At 37.4% G+C, this 20,774-nt stretch overlaps 1 protein-coding gene across 2 annotated transcripts in view; it reads right to left on the reverse strand.

The window, feature by feature from the left end:
- CLSTN2 (calsyntenin 2) overlaps positions 1–20,774 on the reverse strand; it is a gene marked incomplete at both ends in the record, with an annotated part of 315,955 nt that overhangs the window by 171,258 nt on the left and 123,923 nt on the right. The gene's annotated exons all lie outside the window — the stretch shown is intronic.

A 20,774-nucleotide genomic window follows, 5' to 3' on the forward strand; every position in this document is an offset into this window, starting at 1 on the left:
CAATCAGAATATCTCTGATTGAACTACAACCCTAAAACTTAGTTAATTCAAATAGTTTAGACATTTACACAACAAAACAATTACCAGAGCAAACCCTCTCTTTAATAGGAAAGGGAAAAACTATTCTGGTATCAGTGTAGAAAAGCTCCTTGACTAAAACTATTTTTGTTAGGTATGATGTAAATTCATCAATAGTAGATCAAAACCTGCAGAAATGCAGCTAAATGCAGTAACCAAAAAATTATTTTTGCTTTACTAAAGCACATCCAGAATGTATTAATATTACAGCTATAACTTCTTAAGAGGATACACCTTTATTTCATACCGGGAGACACTTAATACTCCAAGTACTGACTAAATGGATATATATTGCTTATTACTTTTTCATATATCCCATCCATATGCTTTATGAACAAATACTCAATGATATCGATTACCCAATGAAAGCATTTATGTGAATGTTCAGAAATATCCTAAGGAATTGAGGACTTCAACTATACTTCATTTCATGAGGATGAATGTGTTTATTTGTAAATCCATCTGCACTGCTTTGCATACTGAATAAGTAAAGCTAAAATTATGAACCAATACAACCACTAAAATTTGCTATATCAAATTTATAACAAGAATAAATAGACACATTTAAACACTAATAATTTCTGCAAATGTTTAAGCAAATAGATATATGAAGAGCCAACTCTGAGAGCACTTACAAAATCAAGTTCGAATCACAGGAACTCATTTAATTCTCTGTATGCCTGAGAAGGTCAAGCAAAGACTGGAATGGGTTGCCCAGGGAGGTTGTGAGTGCTCCATCCTTGGCGGTGTTCAAGGCCAGGTTGGATGAGGCCTTGGGTGACATGGTTTAGTGTGAGGTGTCCCTGCCCATGGCAGGGGGGTTGGAACTAGATGATCTTAAGGTCCTTTCCAACCCTAACTATTCTACGATTCTATGATTTTTCCCTTCTCTGGAAGTAATTTTGTTTACATGCTTGCACCCCCAAATCCTAGACATAAATCATAGACTCACAGAATATTTAGTGTTGGAAAGGACCTTAAGACCATGTAGTTCCAACATGCATGCCATGGGCAATGACACTTCACAGCAGATCATGTCGCCCAAGGCTCTGTCCAACCTGGTCTTGAACACTGCCAGGGACAGAGCAGTCATCACTTCTTTGGGCGGCCTGTTCCAGTGCCTCACCACTCTCACAGTAAAGAATGTCCTTGTATCTAACCTGAATGGAAGCATCCCATTTATGAAAAACACTGGGGTAAAATTAAATATTTAGACATCTCAGTAGAATGGATTAGACAGGAACTGTCATCTAATACAAGGAAATATCTATAAAAATTACATTTGATAGTAGATATTTTCTCCTAACACTAAAAAGTTTGGAAACATGAAGTTCTTAGAATATTGCCAAATTGAAACCCATGCATAATTCAGCACTCAAATTGAATTTTAATATGTCTATAATGGTTGGGGAAACATTTTACATTTGTGAAAACTAAGGCAGATAATAGTACAAACCAAAGTGCTGCTTTTATATTCAGTCACAAATGATACAATAGTTAATAAAAAACAGTTCTTTGAATCAGTGATAGGAATAGGGAACACCCTGAACATTAGATTCACATCCAAGTTTACATGACTGTTCAAGGAAATTTAAAACAAAACAAAACAAAACAAAACAAAAAAAACAAAAAAAAAAAAAAAAAAAAAAACACAAAAAAACCCAAAAACAAACCACAAAAACCAAACAACACCCCAAAAAGATATGAGGAAAAACTTTTCATCATAAAAGGGAAGAGCTGACCCCTTTAAACAGAGGAAGAGCTGAAAGGAGCAGCCACCCATCAGTAGATGTTACTGCATTTTCCTGTTATTCTCTTCCAGTGAACTACCTTAGAACTAGATCCCTCTCTGCCACCTGGTTATGACTGCCTCTTAGAGCCCCTCCTTTTTCACAGATCACTGATAAAAATTACTAGTAAATCACTAGTAAAATATTGCTTTTCCTTCATACTCAAGGACAAAGAGGATTCTCCATCTGGGAGCTGTAACGGACAATACCCCCAAACCCACTGCCTTTAGGATTAGTAGAAGGACCAACAGCAACAACTGAAAAGCAATCAAAGTCAGTTTAGCAATCAGAATGAAAGTTCCTGGTGTCAGCACCAAGAAGAATACAGCAAAAAGAACCAAGACTGGCATTTCATTAGGACTGTGAAATCACAGCATTTCTTTACAGCTATAAAGATGCTCTTCTTAAATCTAGTTACTTTTTCTAATTCTGTAACTCTAGTCAAACCACCACAGAGCCATCTTACAAGATGTATTAAGGACTATCCAATTCATGACTAACCCCACACAATAAATTCCTGCTTAGCTTCACTCAACAGCTCTACGAGAAGCTCATCCCCTGCATGAGCACATCTGCATGGCAACACAATGCTAGTACAAAAAAAGAGCTCATTACAAGACACATTTATTAGACATAGAGGATATGTCTTTAGCAGGAGGGAAGGGTATCTGTTCTTTCCTTTTTGGTCCCTGGCCTAAGTATTCTGTGAGATCTCTGATGTCAAGGCTAACTATTACTATGCACTGTGTCTTTGGGAAGATCAGTCTGCTGGGTCACCATCTCACCCAGAGTAGTCTGCAGATGAATGTGTCAAGGTAAACTCTGCTGGTACACAGGGAACAATGAACTTCCAAACTAAGACACATTCTTGAATTAACAGCAGCCCAGATTTCCATGTCCTGTAGTGGCCACTCATCCTGATGCAAACTCCAGCCCAAGCTTTCCCGGATATTACTGTTGATTTCAGCAGATGGCTACATATTCAGAAGAATTAGTCATGGCATTAACAGAGAAGAAAATAACACAGAGTTGGCCAAGAACATATTTATTTCTTTTACTGCTACTTTTGCTCATTCTCAGCCATACTGGAGATGCTATTTTCATGTCAGTGATAAAGAAAAGCTGTTTGGCTGCAGCAGTTGATTCATTTTGCTGTGTATGTAATTGGATTTTGCTTGATATTCAATTTTTCAGTTCTTCCTAGTGCTAGAAATATGGAAGATAAGGTCCATCAGAAAAGTCATCCCTGTATTTGCTGGCAGGTTATGCGTTAGCAATGTACCACTTCTACACGGGAGGCTGGGGAAAAAAAGCTAAGGAAGTGCTGTCTGCATTTCATAGAAGAAATGACAACTAGATTCAGGGCAGTGGGTTCAAAGAGCTCTTTAATATTTAGTTTTGTCTGGACAATTTTAAAGCCTTTGGATATCTGCAGATCTAACAGTCATTTATTTGCTGCAATAACATGGCTACAGTCATACAACAGAAAGTGCAGTGCTGCTCCAGCAAAACCGGGGAGGCAAGGAAGGTGGTTGGGATTACTGGCTCAGGCTACATTTTTAGTTGCTTTTATTTCTCAGGAGCAGTTTGGATGGTCAGTTTTTCCTGAGCCGCACTATTTTATGTCACACAATTTAGACAGACCAAAAGTGCACGCTGACATATTCATTACTATTTTTACTTATTAGTGTTCTAAAACACTGAAACTGCTTTACTTGGCAGTGAAGCAATTACCTCACCTTGGAAGCCAGCAGACACCTTATTTAAATGGGCCACAGAAGTGAGCTTTTGCAGCTGTCCACTCTTTCAAACTATCAGATCCAGTAACAAAACACATTTCCTACCCTTATCTCTGAAAGAAAGAATTCCCTGAAGTCCCAGTGAGTGCCTTATTCTTCTTGTCAATTATATAGTAAACATGACACCATTAAACAAACTAATTTTTTGATAATAAGGAATTCCTGCAAGGTGGCTTTTGAAACAAAGGTATTTTCCTTATTTTAACGGAGAATAAACTAGAAAGAATTATTGGGCCATACCCATATTGTCTTGAATTTTTTCAGTAGCAGACTGCTACCTCATGACAGACGAAAACCTGACTTGCTACAGTTACCAACTGATCTTGCCGACTTTCTTGATAAATTCCAGTTAATCTAATAAATGCAGAAAAAACTTCAAGAATATTCAAAACAGAATGCGAAGAATTAACAGAAAGCCTGTTTCCATTTTATCTGAACAAGTGTCAGTCTATCTTCATAAAAAGCATTCTATTCTTCACTTCTGAAAAGCATCTCCAAAGCAAGCAACAGAAAGTATTCCAATGTGAGTAACTGCCAATAGCTGCAACACTGATATGTGTAATCCTCTTTAGATGTATGTCAGTGCAAGTCAAAAGGTCCCGCTTGTACTGGCACAAAGTTCTTATGTTACTGAGGAGGTCAGTATTTCATCAGAAATCCTATAATTATTACTGCATTGTGTGGCAAGAAAAAATAAGACAGGAAACCAGACCATATATATATATATATATATATACACACACACACACACATATATATTTGTGGTCTAATAGAAAAAACAACCCCCATTTAATTTTAAAAGCCCACCAAATTAAATTAAAAGTTTCCATCACCTACGACGAAGATTATTATACCTAGAAACAAGCATTTCCAAGCACGAGGAATAGGAACTGGATAAGATAACATATAGCAGAAGGCTCCGGATATTTTTTAGAAGCTTGCTCACCTCTAAAACTTTTAATTCTAATTGAAAAAGCTTATGTGCCAAGAAAGCAGGGCAAGGGAATTTACGATCATCTTTCTGAGCTAGTGGTCTTTCTGTCATCATTTAATAGCACTCAGGTCAGAATTGCTGTACTGACTGAAAGTTGTTCTTTAACTACAGATCATACACTAAGGACTCTGTGAGGAAACCCAGTAATCGCAATGTTGAATGCTGCTTCATTTCTCTCTTAAATTCTAACAGGAAACAGGTTGGAAAGAAAAAAGAAGAAATTTAAGAAGCAGTATTTAAGAGCCACAGGCAGCAATGCTACCTTCCATCTCCAACACACCCCACCCAAAACTGCCATTCTGTAGTAGATGTTTTGTTGCCAGCCTCCTCTGCTTGTACATTTGTACATATGCCATTATACGGAGTGCTGCAGCCTACATTTTGCTGCTTTGCTCTGCAAACCTGTGCTGCTCAACACAGTGCAGACAGAAACGGCTTGTCTCCCTCAGGAAAAGTGATTCATTGTCCTACTAAAGAAACTGATAATATCTGGAATCTCAGAGCATGAGAATTATGGATGTTCAAGTGCAGACTACAATAAAAAAAACTGTAAGAAAGCTAAAATTAAATGCTTATAAATTTGAGGCAATTGAATAATTTGCCATAAGACGTAAGAGGTGAACAGCAACATTTCAGGATTATCCTACCTCTTTTAAGCTCCTACAGAAAAAAAATAATAAATACTCAGATGGTTTTAAACTGATAAAAAAAAAAAATCTTTTCTTTATGTTTAAGGAGGTAAACATACACAAACATTCTTCATGTACATACTTATGGGAAGCTGATGTTAAGCAACCTAGTCTAGCAGAAAGTGTTCCTGCCCATGGCACTGGAGTAGAATCAGATTATCTGTAAGGTCCCTTCCAACCCAAACCATTCTGTGATTCTATGTTCAGTATATGCCTGTACTTTGATCAGTACAGATGAGGTTCTGAAACTGAAGCTGCCATGCTTTCGAAAATGGTAGAAGCCATCTAGCAAAACAAAAAGGAATACGCAAGACAGAAAAAAAGTTCAAATGACTGCTGAGATATTAAAGAAGAAGGAACACATATGAAAGTCAGTAGGTTTGTACAAAGAATATTAAAGTTAGCAGTTACTTTAATGACATTTATTCCAATTGATCCTTAAGTGCATGTTGATGGTCACCTGCTAACGAATGGTAATCAAACTGGCACTGAAGTGACTGCCCATGATCTGTGTCAGAGAAAATAATTACATTTTGATTTCCCAAGTCCTCTGGGGTCTGTCTCCTTTAAAGAATGATTACAGATACATACCCTGAGCCAAAGAGGAAATTACAAGAATTTAAAATTCTTGGTTAAGAACGAGATAAAATGAGTCTATGAGAAAACTGGCTGTCAGGTGAGATGCGAGATGGAAATACAAGCTAGCAGATCACAGCCTTCGTCAATTCAAGCTTTTGTGGACAACTAATATAAGAGAGAGAAGGCTCCTCTCACTCTTCCAAGTTGTTTCCATTGTCATCAGCAAAAGTGCGCAATACTGAAATATTAATTCGTATGCCCTACTTTTGTGCTCTGTGCATCTTCCTGAAGTGTGGTAAGTTGCTTTTTCTGGTTGCCTGATAAAAAACTGATCAATTCTGATCAGTGCAAACCTCTTAAAAAGCCTGGTTTTACTCAAAATGTAAACTTAAAAGCCAGCTCAACAAAACAACTTTGGTACATTAAATAAGCAGAAAAGCACAGTGCTGTATCAGGAATGAAAGAGTTTTCAATAAATTATACTGAATCTTAGCAGTTCATTCTTTCAGTGCAAGAGAGTATTAAATCTGCAAATTCCACATGAGACAAACACAGGCTCTAAAGAAATGTGACTACAGCATTCACAAAACTAGCTGAAAAATGCAGCCTCCTTTTGTGTATTCTGGCTTCTGTTTCATAGAGTTTACTACTCATTGATTTATCAATCTCAAACAGTATTATAACCTAGGATCAGTAAAGCTTATTTCAGCATCTTCAATTATTTCCCATTAGTTTGGGGAGTAACAATGACTTCAGTTTTCACTTTTGTTTACACAAAGCTGAACCTTTATTCTTAAATCTGCTTTCATTTCCCTTCAGATGTTTGGATTTTTACATCTTTATCAGAGGAACAGAGTTCAAACCTTCACATTTTCATAATAAAATTATCACAAAATTAGTCAACAAACACTATTATTTATGATTTAAGCTTGTCTTCTAAACAGATCTTATTGCCCTCTACAGCTACCTGAAAGGAGGATGAAGCCAGGATGTGGCTGATCTCTTCTCTCAAGTAACAAGTGATAAGACAAGAGAAAATGGCCTCAAGATGTGCCAAGGGACATTTAGACTGGATATTAGGAAAAAGTATCTTCCATGAAAGGAAGGGATTTTATTTCTGTAACTAATTCCGCTCAGCAAAGCCACAAAGCAAGAAAAGCTCTCGCTGGTATTACTTTTACCTGTGTGTCAGACCACAGCAAGCACATTACACAGAGACTCTAGGAGAAAGTTATCATTTTCTGTCATTCTTTCACGTGCAGTATAATAGCACATTTTCCAGTAAAAAGTGGGCAGTGTCTTGTATCTTACAGATTGAAGTACAAGACTATTCCATTTTCAGTACATTACTTGAGTGTTCAGTGTTCAGCCCCATACCAAACAGCCTTTTGCTTCTCCAGTGACACTGACACCTGCCCTATGTGGCTCCTGTACAAGCACACCCCTACTGGGACTGGACCAAGATACCGAACAGCAAATGTATTTGGTGAAGGGTACTCAAAAGCTGACAGATGGCAACAGCAGGGCAGAACCAAATGTGATTCAGAGATGCTTTTTAATAAAAAAAAAATTATGCAAAGCTTATAGAGCCTTTGATTGCATATTTCATTGCGTTTAGAATCAGAAATTGTTTGGGTTGGTTGTAAAAGACCTTAAGATCGTCTAGTTCCAACCCCCTGCCAAGGACACCTCCCCCACTAGAGCCGGCTGCTGAAGGCCGCATCCAACCTGGTCTTGAACATTGCCAGTGATGGAGCATTCGCAACTTCCTTGGGCAGCCTGTGTCAAAGTCTCACCATCCTCACAGTAAATGAAACACAGTAAATATGATGCCCATTGTCTCCCACAATGCTATTCCTAGTACGAGTTCCCATGCACCAGCCAGTTTCCACAAGAAAGGGCAGCACCAGGCTAGCAAACATCTACAGAATTCAACAGAGCTGCCCCTTTGGCCTACTGATACTTCTAGTGAAACACTGCAGAAGTGAAGCACTGGGAGAAAAGGCCATAAAGAAACACAGCTCCTCCGCTCCAGTAAGGCTGCCAATTGTGATGCAGAAACTTTGCTGTCCTAAATAAAGAGTCCTAGTCCAAAAGCATCTAGAAGCTGGTATTAAATTACTGTCATACTTTCAAGGATGACACGGATTAATAAGCATGCTTATTAATTACAGTGCTACATGTCACGTTTCTCGATAATATAATAGGAATAAGTTAATTTAAACGCTTGAATTAAATTAAATGAAAAAAAGTTAATGAATTAAATTTTAATTAAAATATGGTTTTCTTATGGAGGTGATTTTCTAGAATAGGCTTGTAACTGCTTTCATGCATTAATCCGAAATATTTTTCCTGTTGTTTTCCAGCTAATATGAAAAGGTAAGTAAATTAGAGTCCATTATGATAGTGACAAATCTGAACATTAAAAAATCCCTCCCATATTCAAAGGTAATATAAATCTCTTTTGCTGTAACTATATCACCATGCTAACTGCACAGCAATAAACTGGAGTCACATTCAATCAAGTAACTAAAAACTAATGACCTTGCAGAACTAGTTATGTTTCTCTCAATCTTTCTATTATTTTCCACTCCTGACACATGACAATGCTGAAACTGAAGGAAACTGACCTTTGATGTGAATTACTCTATTACGAAAATAGTGTACTACAAGTGGCTCTGTATATATAAAATGCATACACAAGGTATTATGGAACAACGGAAGTTTTAAATGCTGTGATTCATAAATTACTGTAACATACCTACCTATATTTTATCAATTCATACTTTCATGGGTTGCTAGTAAGAACAGAATGTCACAAGTTCAGTGTCATGGAAAGGCATGAAAAAAACAAACCAATTTACTGAATCAAGGTATCATGGGAAGGGAGCAAAAGCGAGAATCAGAGAGAGACAGCCAGCACACAACTATCTGAAGGGAAGAATTAAGGCATCTCAAGATGACTGAAGCTGCATAGATGGCACTGGTTGGAGAGGTCACATCATTTGAACGCACTAAATTAAACTCAACTGAGCCAAGTAGCTGAGCAGCTCCAGTGTTTGACATCCCAGCACAGCAGACAGTATTGAGGGGTTTGTTAGTGCCTGTGAGGTGGCAGAGTGTGCAATACTGCAAAAGACTGACACCAATGATATATTCTATTCTCTCGTAAAATCCCAAAATCCTCTGTGTTTCTGTTTGGCCATCTCCTCATGACGGAGGTGGCAAGAAAACCCTCAAAAGCTAAAACTGGCTCCACTGGGAGTGGAATTAGGACATGTAATAGATCATGTCACAAAAACTTCCCGGCTTGTACTCAGTAAGAAATTTCCTGCCTAAAAGATGTCAGTGACATCAGCACAGGGTACAATTCCTGAACCAATCTCCTAGTTATTTTACCAGTTTACAATAAATTCACAGAAAGCTTTGGGTTGGAAGGGACCTTTATCATTATCTAGTTCCAAATTCTTCTGGTTTAACAAAGCTTTAGGATATGTTACTGCTCATGCAGTAATAGTGCACAGGAAAGGTTACCATAGTTACTTTGCATGCAGAATTATCCCTCACTCTTAATATAAAATGACTTTGTAGTAAGAATCACGATGCACAGAAAACTTGCAGGGATGTTTCCTTTTAACTTGACACTCTTCACACAAAACATTTTCGTCTTCTAGAAGAGCCTTTCAGGTAAATCAACTGAATACTTTTAATGAGAACTGCTACTGATTCAAAGCAGGAAAAATATGTACTTGTGCTTAACATATGTGTCTATCCCAGCTTGATCAAGCATTTCCAAGGCATTTTTAAAACCCTGCTTGACTTTCAATTTTCAGTAAAACTAATTAAATGTTCCATGCATATTAACTACATAAAATACCATACATAATACAGAAACATACAAGTCACTAACCAGGTAAGTAGATTTATTCTAAACTCCTGTCTACTACAGGGCAAATCGGGATTTGCACATTACAATGAGCCAATTATTGTACAAAATAAATTGTAAAGAGAAATCTCCATCTAGTTTCCTTGAAGGCCAATCAAGAAACCCACAGAAGCAAGCTGAGGATTATGATCAGCAGGGAACTAGTCTTAAATAGAACAGAATAAACTGATTTTGCAATAATGTGCGTAAGAGCTACAGATTTAAGCAAGGCGCATGGCAAGTACCAGGAACATTTGATTACTCGGTAGGACGGCAATAATCTGTCAATTACAAGAGAAGTGCCACATCAATGTCAATTGTGAACAATGACCAATTTTTCTCCTGTAGCTTTAAATAACCTGAAAGCAATTGAATTTTAAAACCTTTTTTAATTTTACACATAATTCAGATATTTTTTACCCCAGTCTTCATACTTCTCCATGCAAATTATCTTAAATCCATGTAGTTAGATAGCAGTAGCTAGTTCATGAAAACACGTGATCTTCACTCAAATCAATTCCCCATGTCTGCATAAGCAAGGCATGTCTCTTCTCAAAGTAGTCTACTTGCTTATGAAAACAGTGGAGAGTATTCAGAACATTCCATTTCAGGCAGCTCATCACAGAACCTGTCAAAAGCATGTCTCTGCCTCCCAGTCCAAGGAGCTGCCTCCAGCGCCCTCCACTGCCTGATTCCAGTTCTAACCCACGACTTGGTTCGACATTGCCTTCCAGCCTGAGAAACAAGAGTCAACCTGACATCAGAGAACACTGCAGATAATAAAAGCACTTGATCCATTTAATACAGAAGCACCAGGCTTCACTTACATTTGGAGTGGTCGTTTCCAAATGACTGAAGAAAATGTCCTATGTCTAGTGTCAATGGCAAAGAGCCCATCAGTGAAGATGGCAAGAGATACCTGAAATAAGGTTAGGGATTTCTAAATGTACCATTCTTCTGTTTGGGGATTGGTTTGTTGGGGGTTTTTTTGAACTGAAACTACATTAGATTTGGTACTAAATAAATATTCCCTAGCCAGTGTACAGTTTGATATCCTTTTAGAACATTGACACAATCAATTTGGGAAGGCATCTTAAGTGTTAGTGTCCTTTTACTTGGACAATTTTAGATAGCATTTTTAATCAGTAACCCAGACTAATGGGCACTCAGATGATATTTGGGCACAAGTATGACACCCTTCAAAAGAAAGGCTTATATTATTTCACATGAGGCCAAGAAAGAGCATCTCATCTTCTTCATAGTAGTGCATCATTATGCATTTCAATCTAAGCAACTATTTTCATGCATTTTCTATAATAATTGTACAGCAATAATTAGTGCGTTATTGCCCTGCCTTGGTGTCCATTAGTTCAATGGAATTACTATTGCACTTCATTCACCCCCTCTTCCTAATTCTTCAGATTAAACAGATAATGAAAATGAGAAATAGTGACAGCTTGGTATAAGAACACCACTCACAATGCGTCAACACAATCTACCCAAATCTGTGTAATTTATTTTCTTTTAAACACCATGTATTTGTAAATGTAGTGACACAAAAAAAAAACTTAAATAGCCTAAAGCTAAATAACTGAGGGGGAGGGAGATGGAGTGGTTTGAGGATGGTATGGAACACAAGAAGCTGGCAGGAGACACAGCTACACAGCTGACGCAAGCTGGCCAAAGGGATATTCAGATATTCAGTCTCTTTCACCACCTCTCCTCCAAAAATTCATTCACCACAATAATTAACCAGAAAATTAAGCCCCCGTGAGAGACAAAGACCGCAAATGAACCGAGGGCAGACAACAGAGCTTCTTCTTAAAGTAGTATTCAATTATTTAAAGACTGCTTAATTATTTTAGCATGTCTAACTGTACTAGTTGTATATATTGTATGCTGTCAAATTTACAAATAGTAAGAAAGTTATGATATTAAGTCTACTTTCTTTTTTATACACTCACAAAAAAAACACTAAGAGGATGAGAAAGAAAAAGGTACTTATTGGATATATGCTGTCAAGGTTCACCAAGGATATGTGGCCTTTCATGACTATTAGGTGATTACATTCAACACAGAACTGCAATACAAGATAATGCAATCTGGATATGAAGCACTGCCAAGGTGTTCACTCAATACAATCTGGTCATTGTGCCGTAAGAGCGAACTGCAAGAGTCACTCTGCCAGCAACTACCCTGAATGCATTTTCTTCTGAATTTTATATGAGCACAAGACACAAAGAGCATTTATGGCTCATCAGTCACATGAAGTTAAACAACTGATGTGAGGAATTTTTATAACTAATATTTTGTTGGCCTCCATTTTTCCATGTATTCTACATAGTCATAGTAGTTAGGAAGGAAAAGAACAGTTTTTATAAAGAGCTAAGGATCCTTTTTGGAAGCGATTTGTTTCGCAATCAAAGTCTCACTCCAGCACAAAAAGCTAGCGCTACTGCTTTGCTCCCACCAAACCTATTCTCCAGGCTTAATAAGCCCAGTTAATGAGCCTCTCCTTACAGGCAAGTGCTGCAGCCCCCTGACCAGTCTCTGTGTGATAAATTTTATACAAAATCAGGCCAAATTTTTTCTGTAGATTCATATTTAAGCTCTATTGTGCACATTATGGCTAAACTGTGAATGCTATGTCAATTAGTTGACTTTAATTCTTTCTCAAAACCTTAAATTTCATGCACTAAATTTGCACAGTGCAGTTACAGAATTTATTTCATTCAGGAAAGGTGGAATAAACAGAACAGTCTAACAAGAAACAAAATCTCAGAAGACAAAAAAAAGCTAATAGCAACAAGTAAATCTCATCTCAACAATCTAGTTATCTACTGTACTTTACCTGCAAAGGCCAAATACCTGAATGAAATGAATATATGATTCGTGTACAATACCTAATGAGAAAATTTGTTTTTTTAAACCAACTTTAAGTGTCTTTTATACAGGCAGTAAACACAAGATACGTCATCACAAAAAACAGAGGCTAATCACTTAGGGAAAAAAGGCACCTTACACCACCTTTCTGCCAGGCTCCTTCTCATGCCCAGCACACCAAGAGTAAAGGTGACTGTGTAACAGCTGAAACAAGGAACCTGTCAACTGAACACAGCAGATGTACTTGACTGCGTCTAGTATTTCCACATGCTGTAGCTAGATCAAATCCATCCAGCCTCTCTAGATTAGCAGATACATGAATATGTAGGCAATTAATTTCTTTAAGTCCCTTAAAGCCTGCTATAACAAAATTCCAGCAGCAGAAAATCCCGCAATGCCTAGATGTTATCTTAGTCCTATTGTTCTCACTATATTGCCTTAGAAAACCCAGACAATTCTTAAAATATTTCTCTCAAGTTCTCCTTGCTGCCTCACTGTATCTTAGTGGCATCAGTACCATTCACAACATCACAGTGACATTTCTTTATGCATGTAACATGATTCAAAAAATACTTGGTTCTTTACATCATGTGTTGTGTTTTCATCATAAATAACTGGATCTATTATCTCCTGATATTAAACCTAAAATGGTCAAGAAAAAAATACATCTTTAATGACAAGCATATCTAGCTTACTCTGTATTTTTCAGTAAGACAGGACAAATTTTTCTTCTTCACAAAACAGAGTCCTAAGATTCTTATTTTCTTTTTTTGAGAAATAACACCTTTAAACATGTCTACACAATGCATCCTGTATCAACGGTCTCCAACCTTTCTGTAAAAACGCATTTCCCCCCCTTCTTTTTCACCACTCCACTATTTGCCAGTACTTTCTCTTCATGTGTCATCCCTAACTCTGCAACATCTCAGCAATGCATCTGCCTTACTGTTTGTGAGCTGGTGACAGTCATGGATATAAAGCCATGCAACGGTATTAACGTGTCTCTCTTGAAGGACTGTTAGCTCAGGTTCAGCATCTGCAGTAATCCAATTGCTGCATCTACTATAAACATATTACATACCTATATCATAAAAGATAACAGAACGGAAAACAGTGTCAATTCAGAGCAGCAAATCCTCCTTGTGCTTGGCTGTTGTTGAACAAGTAGAACGTGTTTGGTGCTGCACAGTCATTGAGATAAAGCACTGAGAAACTTTTTCTATAGTCTAAACACACAGAAAAAAGGACAGTGGAGGAAACCATAGGCCAAGAGAATAAACTGGTTTGATCCATTTTACACAGCCAGAAGGGGGAGAATTGAGTAGAAAAACAATGCCCTAAACCACCTGTCCAGAGATTGAATTCTTTATATTCTCCTTTTCCCTCTTGCTTCATAAAAGTAGTATCACATGCATTTTTCAGGCTGCCCTGAAAGCAAAGGGAGCATCAGCACTTAACCAGCTATTGAGAGTGTTTCTTCTACTCCAGAAAAATACCTTCTTTTCAGCTATGAGTAGAAAGCTGCAGGTTCAAAGGAAAGTGAAATCTCTCAGCTATTCTTCCCTTAAGAGAATTGCTGACGAATAAGCAAAACGAACTCTAAAGATTAAATCATTACCTATTTAGGCTGTTCTTTTTAAATATTTCTGATATTTAGAAACCATTTCAAGCAAACAACGTGTTGCTGCACTTACTCAAGTAGTTCCATTCCAAGGAACACATTTTAACATGACATTTTCCCAACAAATTTAGCCTATTCACTGTCTTTTTAAAGCCAAATGGAATCCCGTAGTGCCAATTTTGCTGCAGTACATTTCTATGTGGTGAAAATTCCACTTGTTATTGCTTCACAGCGTTGTTTTTTAAGTCTGCGTAAATAACACTTCATGTCTTTACAAATGTTTTTTAAAAATTCATCATCCTTCACATGGGAATAAGACAAAACAGGAATACAAACAAGGAAGGAAATATTTGTGTGAAAGAGACAGATGTAACTGAATTAATAGCCAGACCACAGAAGGGCTGAAAAGTGTGAAGAGATGTATCACAGTGCAATTGCACCATTTGACTCAGAACAGATGTTTATTCCTCCACTTGGGTCCTCACAAGACTTCTTTCAGCCCTCTCTCTGAGAATCCTTTGTTACTCTAGCATTAGAAGTAAATATGGCCACAGATTTTCAATTTGCAGCTTGACATACCCTTGAAAGTAAAAATGGGCCCATCAAACTGGCTACTTCTTGAATACCATAACAGAAACAAACTATGCAACACGAAATGAAACATAAACAAATTCTTATTTGTTTCCACCTCTTCACTATCCAGATTCATTCCTTTGTTATGCCTGCTGTCACTGTTACTCAAATAACTCAATTTATATCAACAAATGTTTGAAAATGCTTATTTGTAGCTGAAACTGTACAAATTTCAGCAATTATGATGTTCAATGTAAACATAATGACAAAGAGGTTTAACTACAGCAGGGCTCTGTTGCATTTTTCACTGCATACATGTACTTGGTAATACTTTTAAGAAGCTATGAGCCTATTCTAACCTAAGTCAGCACCATCCTAAGAGAAATATTCTTCATTCTTTTTATGTCTAAACAGAGGATTCAGAGGCAACTATTTATTTACCTTAAGTACATATGTGCTTCAAATCAGCACATATAGCAATTCCAGTACTTCCCACTTAAGGTCATCTCAAGTGTTCTGAACAGCCCAGAAGTTGAACAATGACACTATTTTTCCTGGCAACTTGACTTATAACCAGTTTAAATTAAACAGCTTTTTAATTAAGTAGTCATTTAGTATGACACTTCAACACAATAAAATGCCTGAATCTGGCCCTGTCCTCATGTGTATGTTCGCACATCCAGAGTAGTATCCTTCCCTAATTTTCCAAAGATAAAGTCTTATTCATAAAGAAAACTACTCAAAACAGTTTCAATTGATTTCATATCAGTATTTTCCATAAGTAGTCTAAAAGCCCAAGCCCAAATATCATTAAACCACTAATTATCTGATCACTTTACTTGCTTCTTCCTGGCTTTGAGTAATATAACATTTTCAGGTGTAATACAGTTTATCTTAACATTCTCATTCATTACTGGGTTTATGTTCCAGAAGCGACTTAAACTCACTGTCCATGCATTAAAGTATAACTTTCATCCTAACCAATTACCCCTGCAATGACTGACCACTCAGCAGCTACTAAAAGCTTTAGCAGAACAGTCTGAATTCCTGAACCTTTAGTCTTCTTTCAAGACATTCATGTTGCCTACTTTTACTTCTCTACTGTCAAGATGTCGAAGAAAGGCAATTAAAACTTAATTTGCAAAAACATCAACAACAGCAATTAAAAAAAAAAAATCAAACCCCTCATCTCTCAATTTCAGGGACTAACTAACACAGGTCCCTGTCAGAGTGATGTTTTGGAGCGTTCTTAAACCGAAGTCTGAACGTTTATCTAACTTTACTGGAGGATGAGCAGCATCCCTTAGGTCAAAACCAGCATCTCTCGAATCAACTGTGCTATTGCCAATATTTCATTCTACCTTACATGATCACCATGAAGAGATTTCCTTTTTGCCTTTACAGGCTACAGTCTTAACTAATTAAGCTACATTATTAAATGTAAACTTCAAAAATTAAAGTTAAAGGAAAAATCCAGCAAGTCACTTGTTAGAAACAACTGTAACACCCCATGGCTTCACTTACAGTTCAGGAGTTTTAAATCATGCATCATTTTCACAGGGAAATATTTAACACAGATGAATTCTGGGCATCACAAACTGACAGTGTGCTTCAAGTCTGGCTGACAGTGAGTTAAAACCCATAATATTCAGCACTGCGGCTTCAAAAATAATTTCCATATTTTTATGCTGTACCAAAAAAATAGTTTCTGTTATTAATGCAACTGCTTATCAATAAGACCAACCAAGCAAGAAGGCTTTAGACAGTGTCACAGTTTGAAGCAGAGAAATGGGATTTTGTGTTCAGCCTCTGGGTGTAACTGGACTGACAAAACTACTGGATTTATTGTGGTGCAGCTGAGAACACTCCTCTGCACTGCTAAAATAACCAACATGGTTTGGGACAGTTTTGGATGCAGCCCCTATAGTTTAATGAATATTCAGACACCCTTCTTGGCTGGTTTGCTTTTCTCCTTATCCTTTACAGTGTTTTAGCACAGCCAAAATGTAGTGAAAGACTGGGACTCCATCTGCAAAGGAAGTCTGCTTTGCAACTGCTTCTGAGATACAGACATATCTGCCTTTTTTTAAAAAGGGTATCTGTAAAACTATCCAGAGCATAAAAGTAGCTTAAGACTTACTGGTCCCAACTCACAGTGACAGAACTATTTAGCTTAACCCTGGACACATGGCACTGAAATGCCAGTCTATCGGGCCAGTAAGAGTGACACAGTGAAGAGTTGGGTTCTTTGCTTTCAAGGTGAAAAGGGAATTCATCATCTCATTGTTCTGAAAGTGACCTCCTACTTCTCTGCTTCACACCTGTATCAGTAACACAAGGGCTAGCCAAAGGCACCCCCAACGCCTGTGCTGTTTAGGATGCTCACAGTGCTTGTAGGGAATAACATAAAAGGACAATGCTGCAAAAAAAAAAAACAAACCAACCAAGAATAATCTGCACCACCTAGCCATGGTGGACAGGGAAAAAACTGCAGCACAGAAAGTTCAGGTTAAGCATGACAAAAAAACACTGAATATGGTGAAGTGTGGAACAGATTGCCCAGGGAAGCTGCTGCATCTCTGTCACTACAGATCTTTAAGATTAGGGCAGACAACTATTTGTCAGGAATAGCACAGGTATAATGGGTACTGCCTTGCGCAGGAGGATGGACTGGAGACATCTTGAAGTTCCTTTCACACATACTTTTGCACAACACTGCTGATGAAATGGAGTTGCTGTTACTGAAATTCAGACAGATGTCCTTTCCAAAAAGCCTTCCAAACTCCTACAGCATTTTGTGAGGGCTTCTTGCTATCACAGAAAGAGAATACTGTCATTAATTCAGATGATATCATCTTGTTTTTAGCCAAACCACTCCTAAGCCTGAAAGTCAAATCCCTGAAGTGATTTCCAGCCTCATAACCAGCATATGATAGCTGCCTGTTGTATGGCTGATCCTGCAGGTTAGTGCAAGTCTACCTGGTTACATTGCTTCTTTTGAGTAGATTTTATAACATTATTTTAAATAGATTCCTACAATGGATTTCCCTAAATTAATAATAAGATAATAAGTAAGCCCATACAGCACCAACACAATACTGTTTGAAAAGAAGTAGGGAAGGCGTAACCTGTTTCTACAAGACTTGCAGTTTGTCCATGTTTGGGGGGCCTGGTTTTGTTGGGGCTATTACTGTGACACCTTCAAGGCAGCTGTGGTGAGTCCAGTTATCTTAAAGATCAGTTATATCTGAACACCAGTGTGTGAAAATCCCTTTCAGGTCAGGGCTTGAAAAACTTAAGCTACAAAATTATCCACATTCCTTCTCACATTTGCAACAGTATTTGAAAGCTTTCCTTCAAAACTAGGGGTAAGAAAGATCTACTCAGAGTCTGGAGAATGAAAAAGATAAAGTAAATATGCTCATACTGTGATAATTTTTTAAACTACGATTTTACATATACTCCAATTATTGCACAATTCACCATAACTTCGCAAGATGAAGAAATACCAAAGACTGCAATCTCATGAAAGTCTTCAGCCTCCAGTTATGAAATGGGCTGATCACATTTGACAGCCAGCATTTTCACAGGCACACTTAGTCCTGTTATAGTCTCTTATTAGTCCCCCGTGGAAACACAGACCTGTTGAGAAGGTAACTGCACAGAAGGTTCCTTTCTTCTCCTTTCATCACCCTTGATTTTAAACAAGACAGAGAAAAAAAGTGCAGATTATAGCAATTTTCTCTTTGTGACCAGTCCATGATTAGGGCTTTGACATGTACCACAATGTGTGTACTACTAGAACAGTTTGACAAGACGTTAGTAGCCATGAAGAGAAAAAGAGCAACAGGTATTAGAGCAGTGTTACAGTTTTCAGAAGAGAAAACAGAAATAGTTTAGAGTAGGTCTATGCCACAAATAACTGAACTTTCACAGGGCTTTTAAAGAGTCTGCACAGTGAGTGGCAGTCCCTCCTGGTTCCTTCAAGCCAGGGCTATACACAACAGACCTGTGCTTTTCTGCATTGGAAGAACACTGCCATCTCATTACCTGTTGGTATCTCCTGTTGATAGTGCACATCTTGCTATCATTATAATCCTAGAGACCACAGTCCTAGCCTACCTACAGACATCCCAGACTTCAACACTAACTCTGAATTATAAAGCATAATGCAGACAACTTGGAGGGAAAAAAAAAAAAATCTCAGTGAGGTTTATAGTCTCCAGTGTATGGCTCCAGCACACTCTTTGTGACTTGGCATACCTTTTGACCTCACACTACTGCACCTCCTCTCTGAAGCTCTCCTTGCCACGATCATAAACAAGAAATAACTACCTTTACTTCCACAAGTTAAGCATGGTGCCTAAAGAACTACAACCTCACTAGCAAGATCCAGGAATAAATATGGAACAAATAGGCATATTGGTTTTTAACAATAGCTGGACAAAATACTGAAAATATTAATAAGGTGATGGAAAGGAACTGCTGGAGCTCTGATTCTCTGGTACAAATGAAGACTAAGCTATTATACTGTAGAATAAATTTTCCACACTTAAATTATGGTAACACAAAAAAATCCACATTACAATAATCTTAAATGTACTGCTACTAAATATTGTTAATGTTGTAGCTCTATCTCTTTTCAGTTTTCTCCTGCTAAATACATTAAACAAATGAAATTTTCCATAAAGGCCTATAATAAAATTAACAATATTATAAAGCTTAATAAAATTACATTATATTAAAGCAGAAATTTAAAACAGTAATAAGAAGTTACTCCAACAATTAAAAAAGGCATGAGTCTTCAAAAGAAAAGCACACAGAGTTTTTTCCAAACAGGTATGGAATCCGGGCTCTTCATGGGAATTTAATGTTCAATCAGTGCTGTAACATTATGTCTGGATTGCAGATCCTGAGGCCAAATGTATAGTATTATGTGGAAATGAACTATTAATATCAGGGAATACACAGCAAGTATTTTCTCTCAAAGTACACATAATACTTCTTAAAATATAAATAATTCAAATCAATCAATGAAGACAATAAATGAAAACTCTTCCCTGATGTAACCTTCATCACAAAAGCCAGTCTGTCTGTGCAAGTTCAGTATTTCAAAGGATGATTTTCTACAAGATGAGTAAATTGTCCCAATGTAAACACTGAATACAGTAATCAGGCTAGTAAATCCTCAGTCAGCAAAGAGTTTGTAAATGTATCAATGGAAACAGCACGTGTGACTAACATTCCTGTAAAGGTCCCAAAGAAATGCAGGCAGAGGAAGCAAATAGGAGATGGAACATTCATAGCAATAGAAAAATTCCTCCTCCTCAAATGAAAAGGGCATCTTTTCACTAGGAATCAATCTTCACTGCTAAACAACCGTAAATGAAGATTTCACAGATAGATTAAATCCTTGCAGTCAAAGTCTCATTCCATTTTATTTTTTTTATTCATTCATGAAGAGGCAGCTATATATAAAAACCAACAAGAAAACTGGAATCAAGTACTTTTTCCTTTGTTTCAAAAACTAGTAACTGATTTAAGGATAGCTTATCCTAAGCATCTATGCATGAAGTACATGTGCTCTGATTATAATTAGTACCTCCCAGTTAGAGGCTAGCTACTTATCTCCAACTGGACATTGATTAGGACATAACTTGGTGCCACGGGACCTGTTTCATGCTGAGGTTGCTGTGTCTATGCATCTATACTATTTGAGGCTTTTAATTTTGACCAAATTAAGCCAAGTCCCCTGCACTGAACATCCAAAGTGGTTCAGGGGAAAAAATAGTCTTCTGTGCAACCAAAAATCATGGGACACTACCAGTGACAAACCAATCTTT

This window comes from Psittacula echo, assembly GCF_963264785.1.
Source record: "Psittacula echo genome assembly, chromosome: 7".
Lineage (NCBI taxonomy): Eukaryota > Metazoa > Chordata > Aves > Psittaciformes > Psittacidae > Psittacula > Psittacula echo.